Here is a 20,318-nt window from a genome sequence, read left to right on the forward strand (position 1 = left end):
AACAAGTGATCCTTTCCTGAAACATTAAATTATTAGCATATATTATTTTGCATGAAGAAAACACATTTTGTTCAAAAGAAACAGTCTAGGCAAAAAATAAATCTTAAATGTAAAATTCAATCAGTCACTATATCAACCCCTGATTATCTGTTGTTCTGTCAAGCTAGAGAAGACTATGCATTTGTATTTTTAAGCTTTTGTTACCTATTTTGCCTCTGTTACGTATATATGAGGCATTTTCTCACTTACCTAAAAATTTTAGTATCTGTACGTTTGGCCACAGGCCAGTATTCCAGTGCACTGTTCTATAGAAATATAGAAACATGCCGCTGTTAAAATGTGTTAAATGAATATTGAAAAACTGTGACTGTGCCATGACCTTACATTTGATTGGTTCCTGTTGTTAACACTTTGGTCTGATGAGGCTGTATGATGTGAAACTGCTGATGATGTGAGAGAGAGAAAAAGAAAGAAAAACAATAATATGTATGTGTATATGTATGTATGTGTGGGTGTGTTGTTTATTTGCCTGTTATTTCCCCACTGTAGACAAGGACGGATCATGTGTTTTTACCTGAATCAGACACATTATTTACATTTTCACACACTGGCCCCAACAATCCTGATGGAAGAGATATTTGCCATTAGTTTGACACTTTTTGCAGTGTTTCTGAATGTAAACACGTTCGAAAACTATATATTGCCATATGTATGATATATTTTGCACACACATTAAAATCTTGAATAGATATTTACCTATAAAAATCAATAGAACCACTAAGGGGGACATTGTCCTTTTTATGTGACCCCGTGTTCCTGCAAATACATTAAAAGTTATTGCACCAACTCATCAACAAAACAAGCCATCGCTTTTAGCAAGGAGACTTTGGGACATTGGATAGACTCTAGCATTATTAGTCAGAAAGCATCATTTATGCTTATACTGATGCTGGTTACCTTTTATCACATTTCTTTTCCAGAATTTGAGATCAAATGTATTTCATGTTACCAATCATAAAAATGTCTGATGAAAATAATGTTAATAAAATACTTATTGTTTTCTCTCTGCTTGCAAGATGACAAAACATTTTTCTCAAAAGAATAATGCTAAGTTGAGACATTCACATTGTTGAAAATAAATAACATATTCCTGGCATTAGGATCCTTTAAAAGATAATGTTATTTTTAGTCCTGTATCACTCTTCTCTCCTGGTCATCTCACTAACACGGTAGTGGGCGGGGCTAATGTTGCCCTTTAAATTCATCAATATTTTTGCATACATTCATAGCTTTAACAATAACAGACAAAAGTGTTAATAATTGAAAAATTACATTCTGTGGCTTTTTAAATGTCAGAATGTTACGGCGCTTTGTCTGTCTGTATGGCTAATCTGGCTCTTCTAATAAAACCATATATGCTTCTCATCTTATTAATGCCTGCTATCTAATAGATTGTAAAATTAAGATATAGATATGACAAGTATTTTGCAGACATTAAGAACTATAAAGTATGTCTATATGACATATTTTGGTAACACTTTAGAATAATGGTCCTTCATTAATAAGTAACTATGCAGGAAGTAATGCAGGACTAATGAGTAGTACTACATTAACACTTCAGCTAAAGAGGATGTTTTGTTTTATACATTTTTGCAATATTACTTGAAACTGTCTTTACTAACTGATAAAAGACTATTTATTAGGTTCACTGAAAGTAATAATATTAATATACATCATCTGTGCACGAGGTAGGGCCTTAAAAACATAAGCCAATCGTTTACGCGATCATCGCTGCATGCAATGTTTTTGTCAGGAGACGGGAGTAACAACTGCAGATTATGAGTTACCTGCGGTGAGTCCGACATAATGAATCCACTAACACAGCGAATGCCGGTGGTAAACACTCGTGTTCCAATACTCGTGCACGAGTTTTGGGAGGCGTTCCTTTGAAATGAGCTGTGAAGGTGGGAGGTTGTTCTTACGCATGCGCTCATTTCAAAAACTCAGTAACAGTCTTTGGATTCTCAGTCGACGAAAAAATCCTCTCTATCACCTTTAACTAATATAGAAACAAGCTTAACTAATCAGTAAGTCAAATTTAGAAGATAGTTCCTTATTAGCTAATCAATTACCTAATGAGATTACCATCATTAATAACTATTAAAGGTCCCGTTCTTCGTGATCCCATGTTTCAAACTTTAGTTAGTGTGTAATGTTGTTGTTAGAGTATAAATAAAATCTGTAAAATTTTAAACTCAAAGTTCAATGCCAAGCGAGATATTTTATTTAACAGAAGTCGCCTACATCAAATGGCCAGTTTGGACCAGAGCCATAGAGAGAGAGAGTTGCGACAACGCCATAGACTCCAATGGAACGGTTTTTTACAGCAATTGCGGCTCGTGGAGCCTCTCAATAGTTCCCGGAAGTAGCAGCCGCGCCGTAGAGTTACAGCAGAACAGACCGTTTGTGATGTACTTTTAAAAGGTAAGCCGTTTAAATTATAAGATTTTATAGTATCAGTACATCTGAATCAATTAACTTGTGTATTAAAGCATGCTAGCTGATATTGTTCACTAAATAAATAGTTCCAGGGGATAGTAGATTAGATAATAGATTAAAACAATTTATTCATCGTTGTGTAATTAGAGAAAAAGGATTCTAAACGGGGTTAAATAGAACTTTGGGGCTTGTGGTGGGTGAAAGTGGTAAAATGAGAATATCCTTATTCCATATTAAATGTACAACCCAGGTGAAAAAATACTATAGTAAATAGTACAGTGTTTTTGAACCATACTATAGTAAATTGTAGTATACTATATTATAGTATTTACAACACGTTGTTAATGAATGCTACAGCATACTGCAATATAGTGAACTGATAAACTGTAATAAATACTGTAGTATACTTTAGTTTTTTACTGCAGTACTGTTTTACTGTAGTTTTTTATTGTAGTATAATACACCCTAAAGTTGTAGAAAACTTAGTACAGTATTGGGTAACTTAATTTGTTTATATTACTATAGTTGTTCTATTATCACAGCAACTATAGAATTACCACAACAAATTAATTCAAGTACTTTACTATAGTATGGTTCAAAAACACTACGGTATTTACTATAAATTACTATAGTATTTTTTTCACCTGGTAATAAAGAAAAAAAATCCTTATTTTAGAATTTATATTTGAGAATGTATTGTGATTCTGTTGTCTGTCTATTATGTGTCTATTTTTGGATTGATGGGGAGAGGGAAGTTTATAAGTGAGATTAAAAAAAACAAATATATATATATATATATATATACATATGTATATATATATATATATATATATATATATATATATATATATATTACACTAGGCTAAATGGGAAATCATACTAAATACCAAAACTGTATATTATATACTACTACTGTATTTAATTTCTCCCATTTTGTTTCCTTTTATCTTGCTTTCAATACAAGCACAAAGGGGATTCAGATCCTGAAGAATCCATGCAATGATGCTGTCACCGCCAGTCTCTGCTCCTTGGATTTTGCAAGCTTTTCCTTGCTCCTTATTTTTAATAAACCTTTAATAAACAAGTTCCCAGTGTTGGTTTTTGTGAAAAAAGGCAGATACACCTATATATGATTAACACACAACTTGGCACACAATCTTTAGTTCTATTTAGATTGCTTCTGCTGACTAGAACATAACTTTCTCCTTTCCATGTCAGTGGGGAAACCATGCATTCAAACTGCTTTCTCTGAGTGACTGGATCATCCTCATGCAACACTGCAAACCATAGCGGGGAGACTACAAGAACATGTAGGAAAGGACAGAAGAAATGCTTGACATGCAGTTTATTATAAATGTATAAATCCATTGCACTAAATCAGTGCAAAAGTCAATGTGTGTATAATGTTTTATTTTAGAATTGAATATATTGTGTATGAATGTATATATAATAAGTGAATGGGGTGCATAAGAATTGTTAACATTAAGATTAATTAAATTTCACTTAATTAAATTTTACATTTCACTTATTTGCAATGGGTTTTTTAAGACAACCTGTCACCTGCAGGTCTCCTGTCCCTGTAAAACCCTTAACTAACATACAAGTTTAAAAACATAAAAATACTTTAAAACAACTGCAACGCGATCTTTAAACAAGGTAATGTTAGCCAGAAATATGTTAACAAGGCAGGCAACGCTGGTTGACAACACTAATCCTCAAATATTAGCAGGTTTTTATCTTTTAAAAACAACATTGCTGTAACTTACAAACACATGCTACATTCACATGTCGGTGTATTACATAAATATTTTAAACCGATGCATTTATTGACTACAAATTACCAAAAATCACGGTTCTGTCTCTCTAACCCTATCATTTGAATTGCCGCCGAAGCACTTCCTGGAACTATCTGAAGGCTACACGAATCACGTGACGATCAAGCATTTTGAACTTCCGTTGTCGCAACTGTCTCTCTATGGCTCTGGTTTGGACTACATCCCTCTACTTCCTTCCATAGACTGTAAAAAAATATGGACGTAGCGTCCGTGACGTCACCCATAGAGTTCTGGGGTGAGTTTCCCGAAAGCATCGTTGGTGAACCATGGTCGCAAGTCCCATTGAACTCTATTGGTAACGACGGAACTTGCGACCATAGTTCGCTTTGGGAAACGCACCCCTGAACAGCAGTTTTGACGCCTAAATGAGGCCGCGGCCATCTTAGCTGCGCGTCACCGCACGTCACTCCCGGATAACTGAAAATCAAGCGGCAACCTCCCCCTGTTTCTCGTGAAGCCAATACGGAAGTGAATTAAACTGCAATTCATCGACTGGCCGCTAGGGACAGGCTGCAGAAGTGAGCAGAATCTCATTGACCATCATGTTAAATTAGCCAAGTTTACAGCAGAAAAAAACATGTTTACAGTCTGGTTCATATTGTGGTTTTGGTCTATACTGCGAATTTGCCCTTAATGACAACTCTGAGGGGGGTGAATTTTTTTATAGCTCATCAGTTTAAATTATATTAAGCCTTAAAGTTCTGCATAATTAAGGGCGTGGTCACTTGAGTGACAGGTATGCCGCTGCTGTCTGTGAGCCGTCATGTTACCTCAGCAGCTCATTTCAGCCGCTGAATTTGGCATCTCACTCGTATTTGTGCTTTTTTCTGTATTATTTTATACAATATATGGCTTGCTGCATACTCGAGACAGATGTCAGTCTGTGTACATGTGCTCGCATGCGGAACACACGTTGTTGGATCGTCAGATTTACAGATTTACTACAACGACAATACCAGGAGGATATACAACTCCGACAGCACTGCTTGGATATAACTAAAACTGCTGCACTATTTTGAAAAATTATACTTTGGATACGTGCTCATTAGTTTGAGAGAACATTTGAGAGATATACATCTGGTACACACATATATATATATATATATATATATATATATATAACCCAAGTGCCACGGATTGGATTCATCTCGCAATCTCTATTTAAAGGTATGAAATCCCATTTGATTTGTGTTATTTGCACACCCAACACAAATTAATTAGCCTACTGGTGTTGGAGCATCTATAACGTTATCGTAAAAAAATCACCGTAGATTGACAGTAATCCTTTAGTACTTTCTAATGATATTGCTATGTTTATTAATATTTTAGATAGTATCTAAGATAGATAGCTAGGGCGGGCGTGGTTTCAGCAACAAGTCGCATGGGCTCCAACTTCGTCCCGCCTCGTTGCCCATTTTCAGTTATCCGTGAGTGACGTGCGGTCACGTGCAGCTAAGATGGCCGCGGCCTCATTTGCGCGTCAAAACTGCTATTCAGAACTCTATGGTTGACGTCACGGACACTACGTCCTTATTTTTTTACAGTCTATGCTGAAAATGGGCAAAGAGGCGGGGAGGTGGTTTGAGCTGATATGACTGGTTGCTGAAACCACGCCCGCCTAGCTCGACGTGACCATGTTAGCAGCAAAGGAGCTATCTATCTTAGATACGATCTAAAATATTAATGAAGATAAGTTTTATCATCAGAACGTTCTAAAGGTTTACTGTAAATCTACGGTGTTTTTTAAGATATAGATGCTCCAACACCAGTAGTGTTGGTTGTGCAAATAACAACATGGAAAATCAAATGGGACTTCATACCTTTATAATGAAATAGAGATCGCGAGATGAATCCAATCCGTGGCACTTGGGTAAAATATGAATGTCCATTGCAAAACAAAAAACATGTCACATTTCTTCTGAATGATCTGCTCTCTGTCATCGTTCTTCAAGAAAGGATGCAATCTGAGCAGCGATCGTATCTAACAAACAAATGAGCCTGTGTCCAAAGTATATTTTTTTCAAAATAGTGCAGCAGTTTTAGTTATAATATCCAAGCAGTGCTGTCAGATTTTGATATCCTCCCGCCATTGTCATTGCAGTAAATCTCACAACCAAAACTTTCAGCCAATGCCACGATCCAACAACGTGTGTTCTGTGTCTCTTCCCCATGCATGCACATCTACACAGACACACATCAGTCTCGAATATTATGCAGCAAGCCATATTTTATAATTGTATAAAATAATCGAGCACAAATACGGCTGAGATGCCAAATTCAGCGGCAGCTGAGGTAACATGACAGCTCACAGACAGCAGCGCAATCTACCTGTCACTCAAGTGACCACGCCCTTAATTATGCAGAACTTTAAGGCTTAATATAATTTAAACGGATAAGTTATAAAAAAATTCACCCCCCTCAGAGTTGTCATGAAGGGCAAAAATAGCAGTATAGACCAAAACCACAATTTGAACCAACTTGTAAACATGTTTTTTTATGCTATAAACTTGGCCAATTTAACATGGGACTCTATGAGATTCTGCTCTCTTTTGGAGCCTGTCCCTAGCGGCCAGTCGATGAATCACAGTTTAAGTTACTTCCGTATTGGCTTCACGAGAGAAAGGGGGAGGTTGCCGCTTGCTTCCTTCTTTAATGACGTCACTAAAACATTTTTTTGACTAACCTCCGCCCACAGGAATACACAAGAGTTGCGTTTGTAGAGTGTGTTTGTCGCCATGTCGTCGAAACGCTGTTATTTTCATCCCGCAGTCCAATCACCGGGTCTGATTCCGGCTCAAATTGATAGGGTAAAATTAAAGACATGTTTACAATAACACTGAGCGCGTGCATCTCCACGTTATGGTAAGAGGCGTGACCTTTCCGGGCAAGGTTCGCTAAGCTGCTGTCGAATCACAACACAGGAACCGCTGGCACAATCAGAACTCGTTACGTATTTCTGAAGGAGGGACTTCATAGAACAAGGAAGTCATCAGCCCGTTTTTATGACAGTGGAAACAGCGGTATACAGATAAGTAAATTATGTGAAAAATACTGTGTTTTTTTACACGCGAAACATGAACACATGTTATATTGCACACTATAAACACAATCAAAGCTTCAAAAAACCACGAAGAACGGGACCTTTAAGCTTGTTTCTATATTAGTTAATAGAAGTAGCTGAAGTGTTAATGTAGTACTACTCATTAGTCTTGCATTACTTCCTGCATAGTTACTTATTAATGGCGGACCATTATTCTAAAGTGTTACCCATATTTTTTTATATGGCCAAGATTCACATCGAACTATTGTGTGTCTCAAAGATTGTCACTTTTTTTTTTTTTCCATTAAGTCAGTTAAAAAAAAAATGAAAGGAAAAACGTTTTAGTTTTTAGTACATTTTTGTTGAGTAAACGTACCCTTAATGTGAACATGGTTAAACACATAAATCACAGTCATGCTCTGTTTAATTTTGTTTTCCCTGTTCCTGCCTGAGTTCTCATTTGTTACCATGGTTGCATGCTGAGTTATGCACCTGTTTCTTGTTCCATTGATCATCCCTGTGTGTATAATGCCGCGTTCCAGGCAACCTGTAAGCCGTGTTTTTCCAACCTTCTACCCGTGAAAGTGCACTGGAACGGCAGTCAAACCCATGACTTCCCACCTTTGAACTCATACTAGATCGATGTACTCCCAGTTACGCGTTCTGATGTCACATAACCCGCGAAACAACAGTGGCAGCCCCTACGGATGCAGTGTTTATGCAAGTGCACGGTAAAATAATGTAAAATAAAAGGTATAACAGCTTCTCTTGCCTTATGCACCATTTTTCTTGATCGGATTCCCTCAAATAAGCAAGGAGTAAGCACCTTTGGCGATAGAAATAATTGTAAATGAGCATAAACCCCATATGGTCAGCCATGCTGGTTTGTTTACACTCAGGCAGTTTGGCATGACTTGCCTGGAATGCTACAAAGTCATGAGTCGTGCTTTGAAGTCGTGACTTACGGGCTCAAAAACCTGCCTGGAACGCAGCATAAGCCCTCAATTCATTCTGTTCGTTGTTCAGTGTCGTCAATGTTAAGCTGACTCGATTTGCCTGCGTCAGGCACTTTGGATTTATTGGATTGTGTTGTGTGTTACACGCTAGTGGCAACATTCTTGACATTTCTGATTCTGAACTGATCAGTAAGTAAAGAGCATGGAAACAAACATGCATAATCAATAATCAAGGAAACTGAGGGTGTGTCTCAATCAGCTCCCTAGTTTTCTAGGTCACGAATTCATATATTGTGTACATGAATTCAGGCATTGGTAAGGACCTGGCTCACTGCATTGGTACACTGATGATGACTCTATTTCTGGTGACATGACAATGTCCTCAGTGTACAACATCACTACTGGTATTTATGAACAACAGCAGAACAGCATTAATGTTATTTAAAGTACATTATGATAAATACTTTGCTTGTTACATGTGCAATGTGCCGTTAATCAATTATAAATGTTAGCTAGATTATGTTCATTACCTTTCTAGTGATGTATGTTTCAAAACCCACCTTTGCTTCTCTGACCTCTGATTGCATGATGTTATGTGTTATGCCTTTGATGTTTTTGTATTGTTTACCTGTCTGTTGTCATTTGTGTTATAATATTGTACAGCGACCTTGTTTGTAGAAAGGCGCTATATAAAATAAACTTATTATTATTATTTATTATCATTATATTTATGCTGAAATATAATTAAATAATGGTTTGCATTTTAAAAACATCTATCTTGTGTCATTACGAGTGAGTTGGCTCACGTGATTGATGTTTCGTGATTCAGAACTTCTGTTAAGTGAACATAATGAGCATCAAAGCTCCCTGTTTTCACGGTGCATTGTGGAACTTTTTAGGGAGCGAACGTTTCAGTCCCTGTAGGATTTTGCGATTGAGACAGCCCTTAAAATGGCCGATAAGTGCCCTGACTACTGAACTAGGGAGCTGAATGAGATGCACCCTGAAACTAAACGGAGCAGGAAACTAAAGGAAATGAAACAGAATATTAAAATATGAGACCATAGAACAGAACATAAACGTGATAGGAGCTTACAGGTCGCCAGACAAGGTATTCAAATAAACTGACAATCCCAAAATATTGATCTGAGAGATACCGGAGATCACCCATTCCCTCTATGTGTAGACTTCTAAATTATTGTGGATTTTAGAAATCACCTTTGTAATATGGGATGTTTGATGTTAAGATTTGTAATCTACAACCCCAATTCCAGAAAAGTTAGGACATTTTGTAAAATGTTAATTCTATTGAACCTTTATTTAACTGACAAAAAAAAAGAAGAAAATAATTCCAATGTTTTCACTGGCCAAATTAATTGTATTTTCTAAATATAAACACATTTTTATTTTGATGACTGCAACATGCTCCAAAAGAAGTTGAGACAGAGGCAAAATAAAAGCAAAAAGATTACAGAATATCCAAGTTAAACTGTTTTGAAACAGTCCTCAATTAGCAGGTGAATTGGTAAAAGGTGAAGGTATCGTGTTTGGGTATAAAAGGAACATCCACCAAAGATGCAAGCAAAGATGGGTCATGGCATACCACTTTGTGCCAAATTTGAGAGAATCATCATACAATTCAAAAATAACATTTCTCAATGCAAGATTGCAAAGTATTTAGGTCGTTCAGCATTTGGTTTACATACAGTTTTTGAACAGTAAGATTTTTAAAAAGTTTTTAAAGAAGTCTCTTCTGCTCACCAAGGCTTCATTTATTTGATCCAAAATACAGCAAAAAACAGTAATATTGTGAACATTCTTTACAATTTAAAATAACTGTTTTCTATTTGAACATATTTTAAAATGCAATTTATTCCTGTGATCAAAGCTGAATTTTTAGCATCATTACTCCAGTCTTCAGTGTCACATGATCCTTCAGAAATCATTCCAATATGCTGATTTGCTGCTCAAGACACATTTATTATTATTATCATTATTTTTCAAGATTATTTGATGAATCGAAAGCTCAAAAGAACAGCATTTATCTGAAATAGAAAGCTTTTGTAAAGCTTTCTATTTCAGATAGACTGTTTTTTGTCAAGCTTTTTTTGTTTGGGGTCAGTTCTTTTTGGAAAGAAATTAAAGAAATTAATACTTTTATTCAGCAAGGATTAGGGGTGTGACGAGATTCTAGTACGAGATCTCGCGAGACTAATATGTGACGAGATTTCTCGTCGAGGCGAAAAGTAGTCTCGTGATGTTGTTGCCATGACAGAGTGTTAGGATGATTAGGAAAGAATATGCCACGCTTCGTTTACATTACGCCTCCACTGTCGTTTTGCTTTGTATTTAAATAAAAACCATTTAATTCAGTTGGATAACGGTTGCCACCGCTCCATATTTACAGAGTTACGCGCGATCGCTAAAAGTGAAAGTAAACGCGCGCGCGCATTCAAACGCGATTTCAATACCCCGCATTTTGAAAGCGGCTCCCTGATGAATGCAAATATCTCTCAATATGAAAGCTATTTTAAGCTGGGCAGCGTAGTTGTAACCATCTCTTAGCTCTGTATCAAAGAAAAAAATGGTCTTATTTGCACTTTGGTTGCACTTATTGTAAAGTAATTACCATAAAAAATGAATAACAGTTTTCTCTTAATCTTATTAAGCACAAACAATAAGGTTTCATTTGTTAACATTAGTTAATGCACTGTGAACTGTCATGAACTAACAATGAATGACTATTAACTAACATAAACAAAGATTAATAAATACTGTAGCAAATATATTGCTCATTGTTGTTGGTTAATTAATGTTAATAAATGAGACCTTATTGTAAAGTGTTACCATTTTTATTTATACTGTTTTTATGATCAGTTTGAGGAAAGGAGTTCAGTTAGGAGGTCAAAAGTTGTAGAAGCTCATAAATCATGTACAGTAATGTCTGAAGAGACTGAAATACAGAAGAGAAGTCAGTCAGTTGAGTTAGTAGCAAAACCTTTTACAGTACTTGAGTGTTGTTGTCTTTTACTGCATATGATAATTTATACTCAGTAGAACTGAAATTACATTCATTACAAGATGATTAGTTAAAACATTTTAAAGACACCTGCAGAATATTTTTTCTAGTCATGTATTTCGCCATTGAGGATTTCTTAAAAATAGTGTGTAAAAATCTTGTCTCGTCTCGTCTCGTGAACTCAATCTCGAGTCTCGTCTCGTCTCGTGAGATACCTGTCTCGTCACACCCCTAGCAAGGATGCATTAAATTGATCAAAAGTGACAGTGTAGACATTTATAATGTTGCAAAAGCTTTATATTTATATATGAAAAGATTCAGGGAATTCAGAGAAATCTTAGTCTGTGTAGGGTAAGGCAGGAAACCTGTTGAATATGCTTGACCTTCGAACCCTCAGACACATTACATGAAAAACTGTTATGCTACTGTGTTAAATATAGCCACATGTGCTCAGGAATACTTTGGAAAACATAGTCTGCTGCTGCGTCAAGAAATTCAGCTCAAATCTCTGTTAAGCAAGGAGAAAGCTATACATCAATTCTATTCAGGGATGCTGCTGAGTTCTCTGAGCCTGAGCTCATCTCAGATGGTCCAAAAGACAAAGGAAATGTCAGTGCACATTTCAGCTTGTTTTTGGAAAAAACTCGCATCAAGGTCTCAGTCCCAAAGACAACCAACCAGACTTTTATCAGTGACAGTGACATTGATATGGTATCTTCCCTGGAAAGCGAGACAATGCCAAGCCTCATTCTACACATGCTACAACAGAGTGGTTTCGTAGACACTTTACACTGTAGAAGGGATATTATTGAGTGGCTTGCCTGCAGTCCAGATCTGTCTCTTACTGAAAATGTATGGCCATCATGAAAAGGACAATCAGACAACGATGACCAAGGCCTGTTGAACAGCTGTCTTGTATCAGGGAAAGGCACCTCAGTTGTGGGTAATGAAAGTGTTAGAGAGCGCTATTCATTCACTCCCCCAACCCAGTTTCTTGCCAGTACTGAGACTCAGAAATTCAGAAGACCTTTGGGTTACAAGTCCGACTCTCTAACCATCTCAACTGCTCTTTAAAAAGTGTAATTAAAAGGAAAGGTGATGTGACACTGTGGGAAACATGCCTCTATCCCGACTTTTTTGGAGTGTGTTGCAGCCATCAAAATCAAAGTTTGTTTATATTTACAAAATACAATTAATTTGAAAAATCTTTTCTTTGTACTTTTGGCAGTTAAATAAAGGTTAAAGAGAATTAGCAAATCACATATTCTTTATTTTATTACATTTAACAAAATGTCCCAAATTTTCTGGAATTGTGGTTGGATTTAATACTTATTGTCATTAAAAATCTTGTTTATCCTAAATCGTGGTTAATTAACAGCAAAACAATTCAGAGTTATTCAATGACAAATGTCTTTAAGAACCTGCAATAATGCTGAAAAAGTCAGTAAACAATAATAGTGTTTGCAGTTTTGAGACTACACTAATGTTTCTGTTTGGAGATTTGATTCTGCAGTCAAACTCTGAATCCACTTTTTGAAATGTCTACATTTAACCCAATATCTTTTAAAGCACTCCCCTATTTTGTTCATATACGCCACCCTTAATGAATTGCTGCTTGTGATTCATTCAGCAGTGGAAATGGCCAAAATTCACTTGGGGGAATTTTAATTTTTTAAACTACATGCAGAAAACCCCACTTTAATTCTGTATGAAATTTGCATAGTGTTTTGATGTCATGGATAAAATATGGAAATCCAAACTGATAAAACAGCAGTATTTAAAACAAATCAGAAGAAATTAAACCTTAAAATTAAACTTATTCTACAGTGTCTCAATTCTAAGATGTCCACAATTAACAAATACATTTTGTGATCATTTATCAGCTTTAGATCCTTACCTATTATTAGCCTCTTGTCCAACTCTCTTGGTTACCCTAAAAGTAATAAAATCGAAATCATATTTTGAAAAAGAAGTGCTACAAACAAAGCTTGTCCTCTGCTTTCATTTGTGAATGAAGACTAAACCAGTCAGGGTTTTCTTTCACAATTAATGCTTTTCTTAGCTGTATTTTACTGCTGTTCCAGGTGGAGCAGAACATAGCAAAGTCTTTTGGAATGTCAAGCATGTTCCTGAATTCAAAGATCACGTACCCGAATTTCAGCTTTGCATCTTATTATAGCATTCTTGATTGTTGCCTTGAGGCAGCTAAGCTGATGTTATCTGTGCCTGTTTTTTTTTTTTCAGATTTTTTAGATAAATCATTATCAATGAATGAGATCTTATTGTAAACACAAAAAAACCCACAAATATTTATTAAAATATTCTGTATTTCTTTTATATAGACTACTTCCTTTTCAAAAAAAAAAAAAAAAAAACACCAGACAGAATTACTTTAAAAATTATTAAAATATATCAAATGTCTTCAGACTTATGAACATGATATTGTTATTTGTAAACAAAAATCCAAATATTTATACATCTTGGAATTTATCTGTATTCAGAAAAAAATGTGCAAAATCATGCATAAGCTGTAGACCAGCATGTTGTATAGGTCTTAATTACCAACTCAACAGTTCCTGTTAAATAGCTTGACTAGGAATTTGCTTTTTAATATTGTTTTTCCTCTTCAGAGAAAAATTGCAGTGTCCTTTTTGCAGAGCAGTGACACTGTCAACTGCAAAACATGCAAAACCTGTTTTTGAAGACTCACAAACAAACAAAGCTGAAGGAGTGTGGGAAGAAGGCTGTGATTATGTCTGTTAACAGTCTAGTCATTCAAACAATAAGATTTAAAGGATTAGTCCACTTACAAATAATATTTTCCTGATAATTTACTCAACCTCATGTAATCCAAGATATTTATGTCTTTCTTTCTTCAGTCAAAACGAAATTAAGGATTTTGAGGAATATATTTCAGGATTTTTCTTTATATAGTGGACTTCAATGGCTACCAACAGGTTGAAGGTCCAAACTGCAGTTTAAATGCAGGACTCTACACGATCCCAGCTGAGGAATAAGGGTCTTGTCTAGTGAAACGATCGGCCATTTTCTAAAAAAATTAAATACTTTTCGAACACAAATGCTCGTCTTGCACTAGCTTTGTGACTACGTATTCACGTTGGAAAGGTCACACATGACGTAGGAGGAAGTGTTTTCCTCAAAAAACATAATTTCTTTGAGACTGAAGAAAGAAAGACAAACATCTTGGACGACATGGGGGAATTAACAGAAAATTTTAATTCTGAAGTGAACTAATCCTTTAATATTATTAGATCAGATGTATATTTTGCTTTGAGGTGCTATGATAATTTGCTTATATTAGCTTGAGTTCATTCGAATGAATGCATTTGTATTTTGAATGAGAACATGGTTAAATCTGTTTTTGTATAGCCATTTGCGGAAACCTTTAACCAAAGTAACAGAAGTGATGTTTGGACTGAAAGAATCCGTCGTGTAAGCAATATATAATTCATTGGTCCATTTAAAATAAAGACTGGCAAAGTGAAAACAGTCTGCTGAACTACTTTTCTAACGTGCAAGTCTGCAGTTTTAACTCTTCTTAACATTCTTTTGTTAACTTCTTAACCTTCCCTGAAGCAACAGGCAAGCTGGTTTACATAGTTTAAATGTAGACAGACTTTATTTTTTTTTAAGACTTTTTTTAAGACTTTCAAAATTCACACCCTCTGTAAAACATTGTGCAAATGTGCCACTGCTGTCAACTTTTTCTCTTCACTTACTGGACTTAGTGAGTAGGTGGTTGCTCAAGTTTTAGAATACTTCAGAATAAATCAGAATACTAGGGTAAAAAATCAAGCTTAACTGAAAACTGGTCTGATCAGGCTTATATAATGTTGAAGTTTATAAAGTTTATAATGCTGTGTGGTGTTTAACCCCAAAAAGGTTTTTGCATCCTGGATGATACAAACATTTGTGAGGCTGTGGGGAGAGGCATTGGAAGTGTAGATCTCATCGTTTCATGTTTGAAAGGGTGTTTGTTGTGGATATTTAGATTAACTCATAGAATCTATAACTCATAGACTGACTAGATTAACTTCTTTGTTTAACTGACAGGCAGCATTTAAAAACAACATGGCCAGTAGTGGGAAATCTACTCACCTTTAGCTAAAAGTATATTCCACGTATGTACAATATTTGGAGGGAACATGCATGTTTAAAAAGTTGTTGTTAAGCATTAGCTTAAGTTTATGTTGAAAATTTATGAATTAAAGTTTTTACATTTTTCATAATCTTCCTGTAAATGTTTAAGTTGCCATTTTTAAGGGAATAAAAATCGACTCTGTGGTTTATAGACTTTATACTTTGTGGTCAGTTCAATACATAATACGGTCCCACTTTATATTAAGTGGCCTTAACTACTATGTACTTACATCAAAAAATAAGTACAATGTACTTATTGGGTTCATATTGAATTGCAAAACACTTTTGCTGCTTTTGAGGTGGGATACGGGTAAGGTTAGGGAAAGCTTTGGTGGTATGAGTAGGTTTAAGGGTAGGGGTAAGGGTTAAGGGATGGGTCAACAGTGTAATTATAAATGTAAATACAGAAATTAATTACAGATGTAATTACATGCAGGTGTTTTTAAAATATAAGTACAATGTAAAAACATGTATGTACACAATAAGTGCATTGTATCAAATGATTAATTTAAATGTAATTACATAGTAGTTAAGGCCACTTAATATAAAGTGGGACCCATAATACTCTTAAAATGAAATCATATATATATATATATATATATATATATATATATATATATATATATATATATATATACAGTGCACAGTGCAGTATATACAGCATAAATGAGTACACCCCCTCTGAACAAATAAAAAATATGTATTTTCTTTATGATCACTAATACAATCCATGGAAAGATGGCAAAAATGTAATGCTAAAATGTATTAAACATATACATAATAAAAACTGAGAAATATATGACATTAATAGCCATAAAATAAGTAAGTTAGCCAATTTTGTTTAAATTTAGGATTGCAGAAATGAATACACCCTGGATTTAATTCAACAAATATAATATTCTAGTACTTAGTATGCCCTCCATAATTTTAAATATACTGCTCTGACCCTTCTTGACACAGAGTGTACAAGCTCATGACAAATTGTCACATCTGTTCTGTTTAACTCCTGGATGATGAGCTCCTTAAATGCCCTGATCTTTAATGGGGAGTGTTGCTCAACTCATCTCTACAGAATCCCCCACAGGTGCTCAAGAATATTAAAAGTGAGTGCAATACATGTCCACAGAAGGTTTTTCACCTTGGGAGAATGCATATCCTCATTGTCATGTTGAAAAAATGCCCAACAATGCAGGGAATGAGGAGAGGGTAACATCTTCTGTTTCAAGTTTGAGTATTAAATTACACAGTGTTGTGGGAATTCATGACAGCATTGATAAAGCACAACTCCCTCACACCTTCAGCACTCATTCATCCCTATGTAAGAGCTTTACTACCACTGAACTTTACTGTGGGAATCAGGCACTTCTCACTGTACTCCTCCTCTAGCAACACCATAACATTTTGGATGCTGTTAGATCTAAAATAATTGATTTGGTCTCATGAGACCACAGTATTGATTCCCAGAATCTATATTTTGTTTTGGAAATGGCTAACTGACTGTGCTTTGGCTGTAGTAGGTAGTTCCAGTGAGAACAACAACCATGCATGTCATTTCTGCAGGCTGCATCTTACTCTGTGAGATAAACAGTCACTCTTTCCATAGCTTTTGCTGGCTCTGAGACACTCGCTTGGTATTTCTCCTGCTCTTTGTGTAGAAAAAATATCCTCATCACTAAATGAAAACTTAAAATGAAGGCCTGATTATTTCACAGGCCTTGTCACAAGTCCATTGTTTTTGAATTTCTGTGTTACTTTTGCTATATTTTCACACTTGATTTGGTAATCCTCTTGTACCACTGCCCTCTGTTGTGCTAAGAAATAAGTCTCCTGGCAGTTCTCTCCCAAGTGGTTCCATTGTTGTCAGCATTAAGTGGGCTATAACACTTTTAATTGTCAAGAAATTACTTCTCTTTAAGTTCAACATACTTACCTATTGATCAAACATTGATTTAAACTTACATCAGAAAATTTTTATTTAATTTTATTTAGTAACTTAGGAGGGTGTACTCATTTTTGCTACACAACATTTTATCACCTTGATAAGAAAATGTTATTTTCATGAATAATTTTGACATGCTTCTTTGGTATTTGATTAAGCAGACTTGCTGGAATGTTGGAATGTTATATCTCTAAAGAACCCTAACATGTCTTCTAAGTAGTTGAGTAATTTCTATTGCTGATTTTCAGAAGTTTCAGAGGGGGTGTACTCATTTATGCTGTGCAGTGTGTGTGTGTGTGTATATAGTTTGGCTCATAGGCTCATAAATGAAATTCAATGATAATGGAGAGATGGATCCATTGGATCCATGGATGCATTTTCTTATTATCACTGTGAAGCTGTTTTGAACCAATCTTTATTGTAAAATGCTCTATATAAATGAAGATGACTTTACTTGTCTTGATTGGTGGACTCAGTGGGGACTGCTATTCTGGTGGTGACTACAATGTGGCAGCAACATTGGCCAGCACTGTTCAATCCCGCCATCACCTCCGTTATTCAACCACTACGCCACAATCTCCTGGCCTTCGTGATGGGGTGACAGCTGAACTGCAGCGGCTGCAGGAAGCAGGTATCATTGAGCCTGTGGATGCTTCACACTGGGTTTCAAATCTGGTGGTGGCTACGAAAAAAATCTGGTGCCTTACGTACCTGCGTGGATTTGCGGAAAGTGAACATGGCAATAATCCCCGACAAGTACCATTTGCTGACTGTAGAGAAATTCACAGCCCAAATTCTATGGCTTTACAGTGTTTTCCAAGTTGGACCTTAGAGATGGGTATCTGGAGGTGCCCTTACACCCAAGCAGCAGGAACCTGACAGCTGTTGTGACATTCACAGGGGTCTTTCATTATACCAGGATGCCTTTTGGCCTTAGCTCTGCTCCTTCCCGCTTCCAGAATATAATGACTTCAGTGTTTGCTGGCATACTGGACTTGGTCATTTATTTGGACGATGTGGTTGTGCATGGGGCGACTAGGCAGATCCATGGCAAGCGCCTAAGTAAGGCCTTTGATGCACGATAGCCAAGCAGCTCTTGACTCTCAATGGTGACAAATTTCTCTTTGCTTAGCCCAGAATTGTCTGTGAGAGGCATTTCTCCACTTCATTCCAATGTGGAGGCTATTCAGTCCATCCCCGAGCCAACTTCGCCAGCACAAGGAGCTTCCTTTTTAGGAATAATTGGCTATTTCTTAAAGTTTCTGTTTATGTAATTAAATTTGTAATATAATAAAAACAAATAAAACATGAATAATGTTATTATCACATATCATCACATATTACCCATTACCCCTCCTCCTGCAATTTTTTTTTTTTTTAACTGTTAAGGGTTAAGTGTTTATAATTTTATAGCTGTAGCCAATATAAAAAACAACAACAGAAGAGTATGGAATGTCCCCATTTAAGTGTGTGTGTGTGTGTGTGTGTGTGTGTGTGTGTGTGTGAGCATTCGTTCTTGTTTATCCTACATTGTGGACCAAATATGACCCTGGACCACAAAACCAGACATAAGGATAAATCTTTTTTTTTTTAAATTGAGATTTATACATCATCTGAAAACTGCATAAATAAGCTTAATTAATGTATGGTTCGTTAGGATAGGATAATATTTGGAAGAGATACAACTATTTGAAAATCTGGAATCTGTGAGTGTAAAAAAATCAAAATATTGAGAAAAATGCCTTTAAAGTTGTCCAAATGAAGTCCTTAGCAACACATATCCACTCACAAAAATACATTTTTGATATATGTACTGTAAAAATTGTACAAAATATCTTCATGGAACATGATCTTTCCTTAATATCCTAATGATTTTTGGCATAAAAGCCAAACATTTTGAGCCATTCAGTGTATTGTTGGCGATTGCTACAAATATACCCGTGCGACTTGTGACTGGTTTTGTGGGTCACAAATGTCCCCACAAAAAAAAAAAAAAAAAAAAAAATGGAAATCTATACTATGGAAAGTCCCCATAAAACATGAAAACCCAACATGTCCCCAAGTTAATAGTCCCTAACTTAGGGGCGTGTGTGTGCTTAAAGCTTTTTTTTTACAGTCTATGGCTTAAAGGAAGACAAATTAAAATGGTTGATGAATGATTTGCAAGCTGCAGCTCGATGTTTCCTTATTAGTCATGTTTATCAGCTACTTTTTATTTGGACATACCAATGAGCATGTAGTGTGAGCATGAACAGCAGCAGCACAGCCAATGAGAATGATCCTCTATAGTTCATGCATTCTTTCCAGTCCAAAAAAAACAAAAACAAAAAACAAACAAAAAAACCAAAAACAGGTTCATCAAGGAACTCTTAAGTATAGAGAAATGCTGATCAAAAAAGTGACAAGTTACAAACAATAGATATATATTATTATAAGTAAATATTATGCACAATAAGGATACAGTACTTTACAGTGGCCCAAAAATGTATGTGGTCACTCTTAACAAAGTGACATTTGAGTGAAAAAAACCTCCCTTCCTTTATGATTTTCTAACATGCTGCCCTGAAGCTCTCTGACGTGAACCATACCACTCCTATATTTATAGAATGGGGATTTTGTAGTGACGCAGGACTTTAAAAATATTTCCTTTCATAGAAGATGTTTTACAATTCTATTTACTACAATACAGTGTTCAAATAACTTTACTGGCAAACAGAGCAAGAGGAAGCTGAGAGTACAGACTAAACTAGACTAGACCTTAGTCACAAACAAGTAGCTCCTAAAAACTGTACATTTACAGTTTGAAGACCTCAAACAAAATTCAGCTGCTCAATAAAAAGACTGAAGAGAATTTATTTTTAATGAAAGA

The 20,318-nt window shown here is 35.6% G+C and overlaps 1 long non-coding RNA gene across 1 annotated transcript; it reads left to right on the forward strand.

Annotated features, from left to right (window-relative positions):
- The first annotated feature begins 2,350 nt into the window (after positions 1–2,350).
- LOC125271416 lies at positions 2,351–3,582 on the forward strand. The gene is made up of 2 exons (XR_007185598.1): positions 2,351–2,484; positions 3,464–3,582. It is a non-coding gene; the product is annotated as an uncharacterized LOC125271416 (long non-coding RNA).
- The last annotated feature ends 16,736 nt before the right edge of the window (positions 3,583–20,318 follow it).

The sequence above is a fragment of the Megalobrama amblycephala genome, linkage group LG7, assembly GCF_018812025.1.
Source record: "Megalobrama amblycephala isolate DHTTF-2021 linkage group LG7, ASM1881202v1, whole genome shotgun sequence".
Classification (NCBI taxonomy): domain Eukaryota; kingdom Metazoa; phylum Chordata; class Actinopteri; order Cypriniformes; family Xenocyprididae; genus Megalobrama; species Megalobrama amblycephala.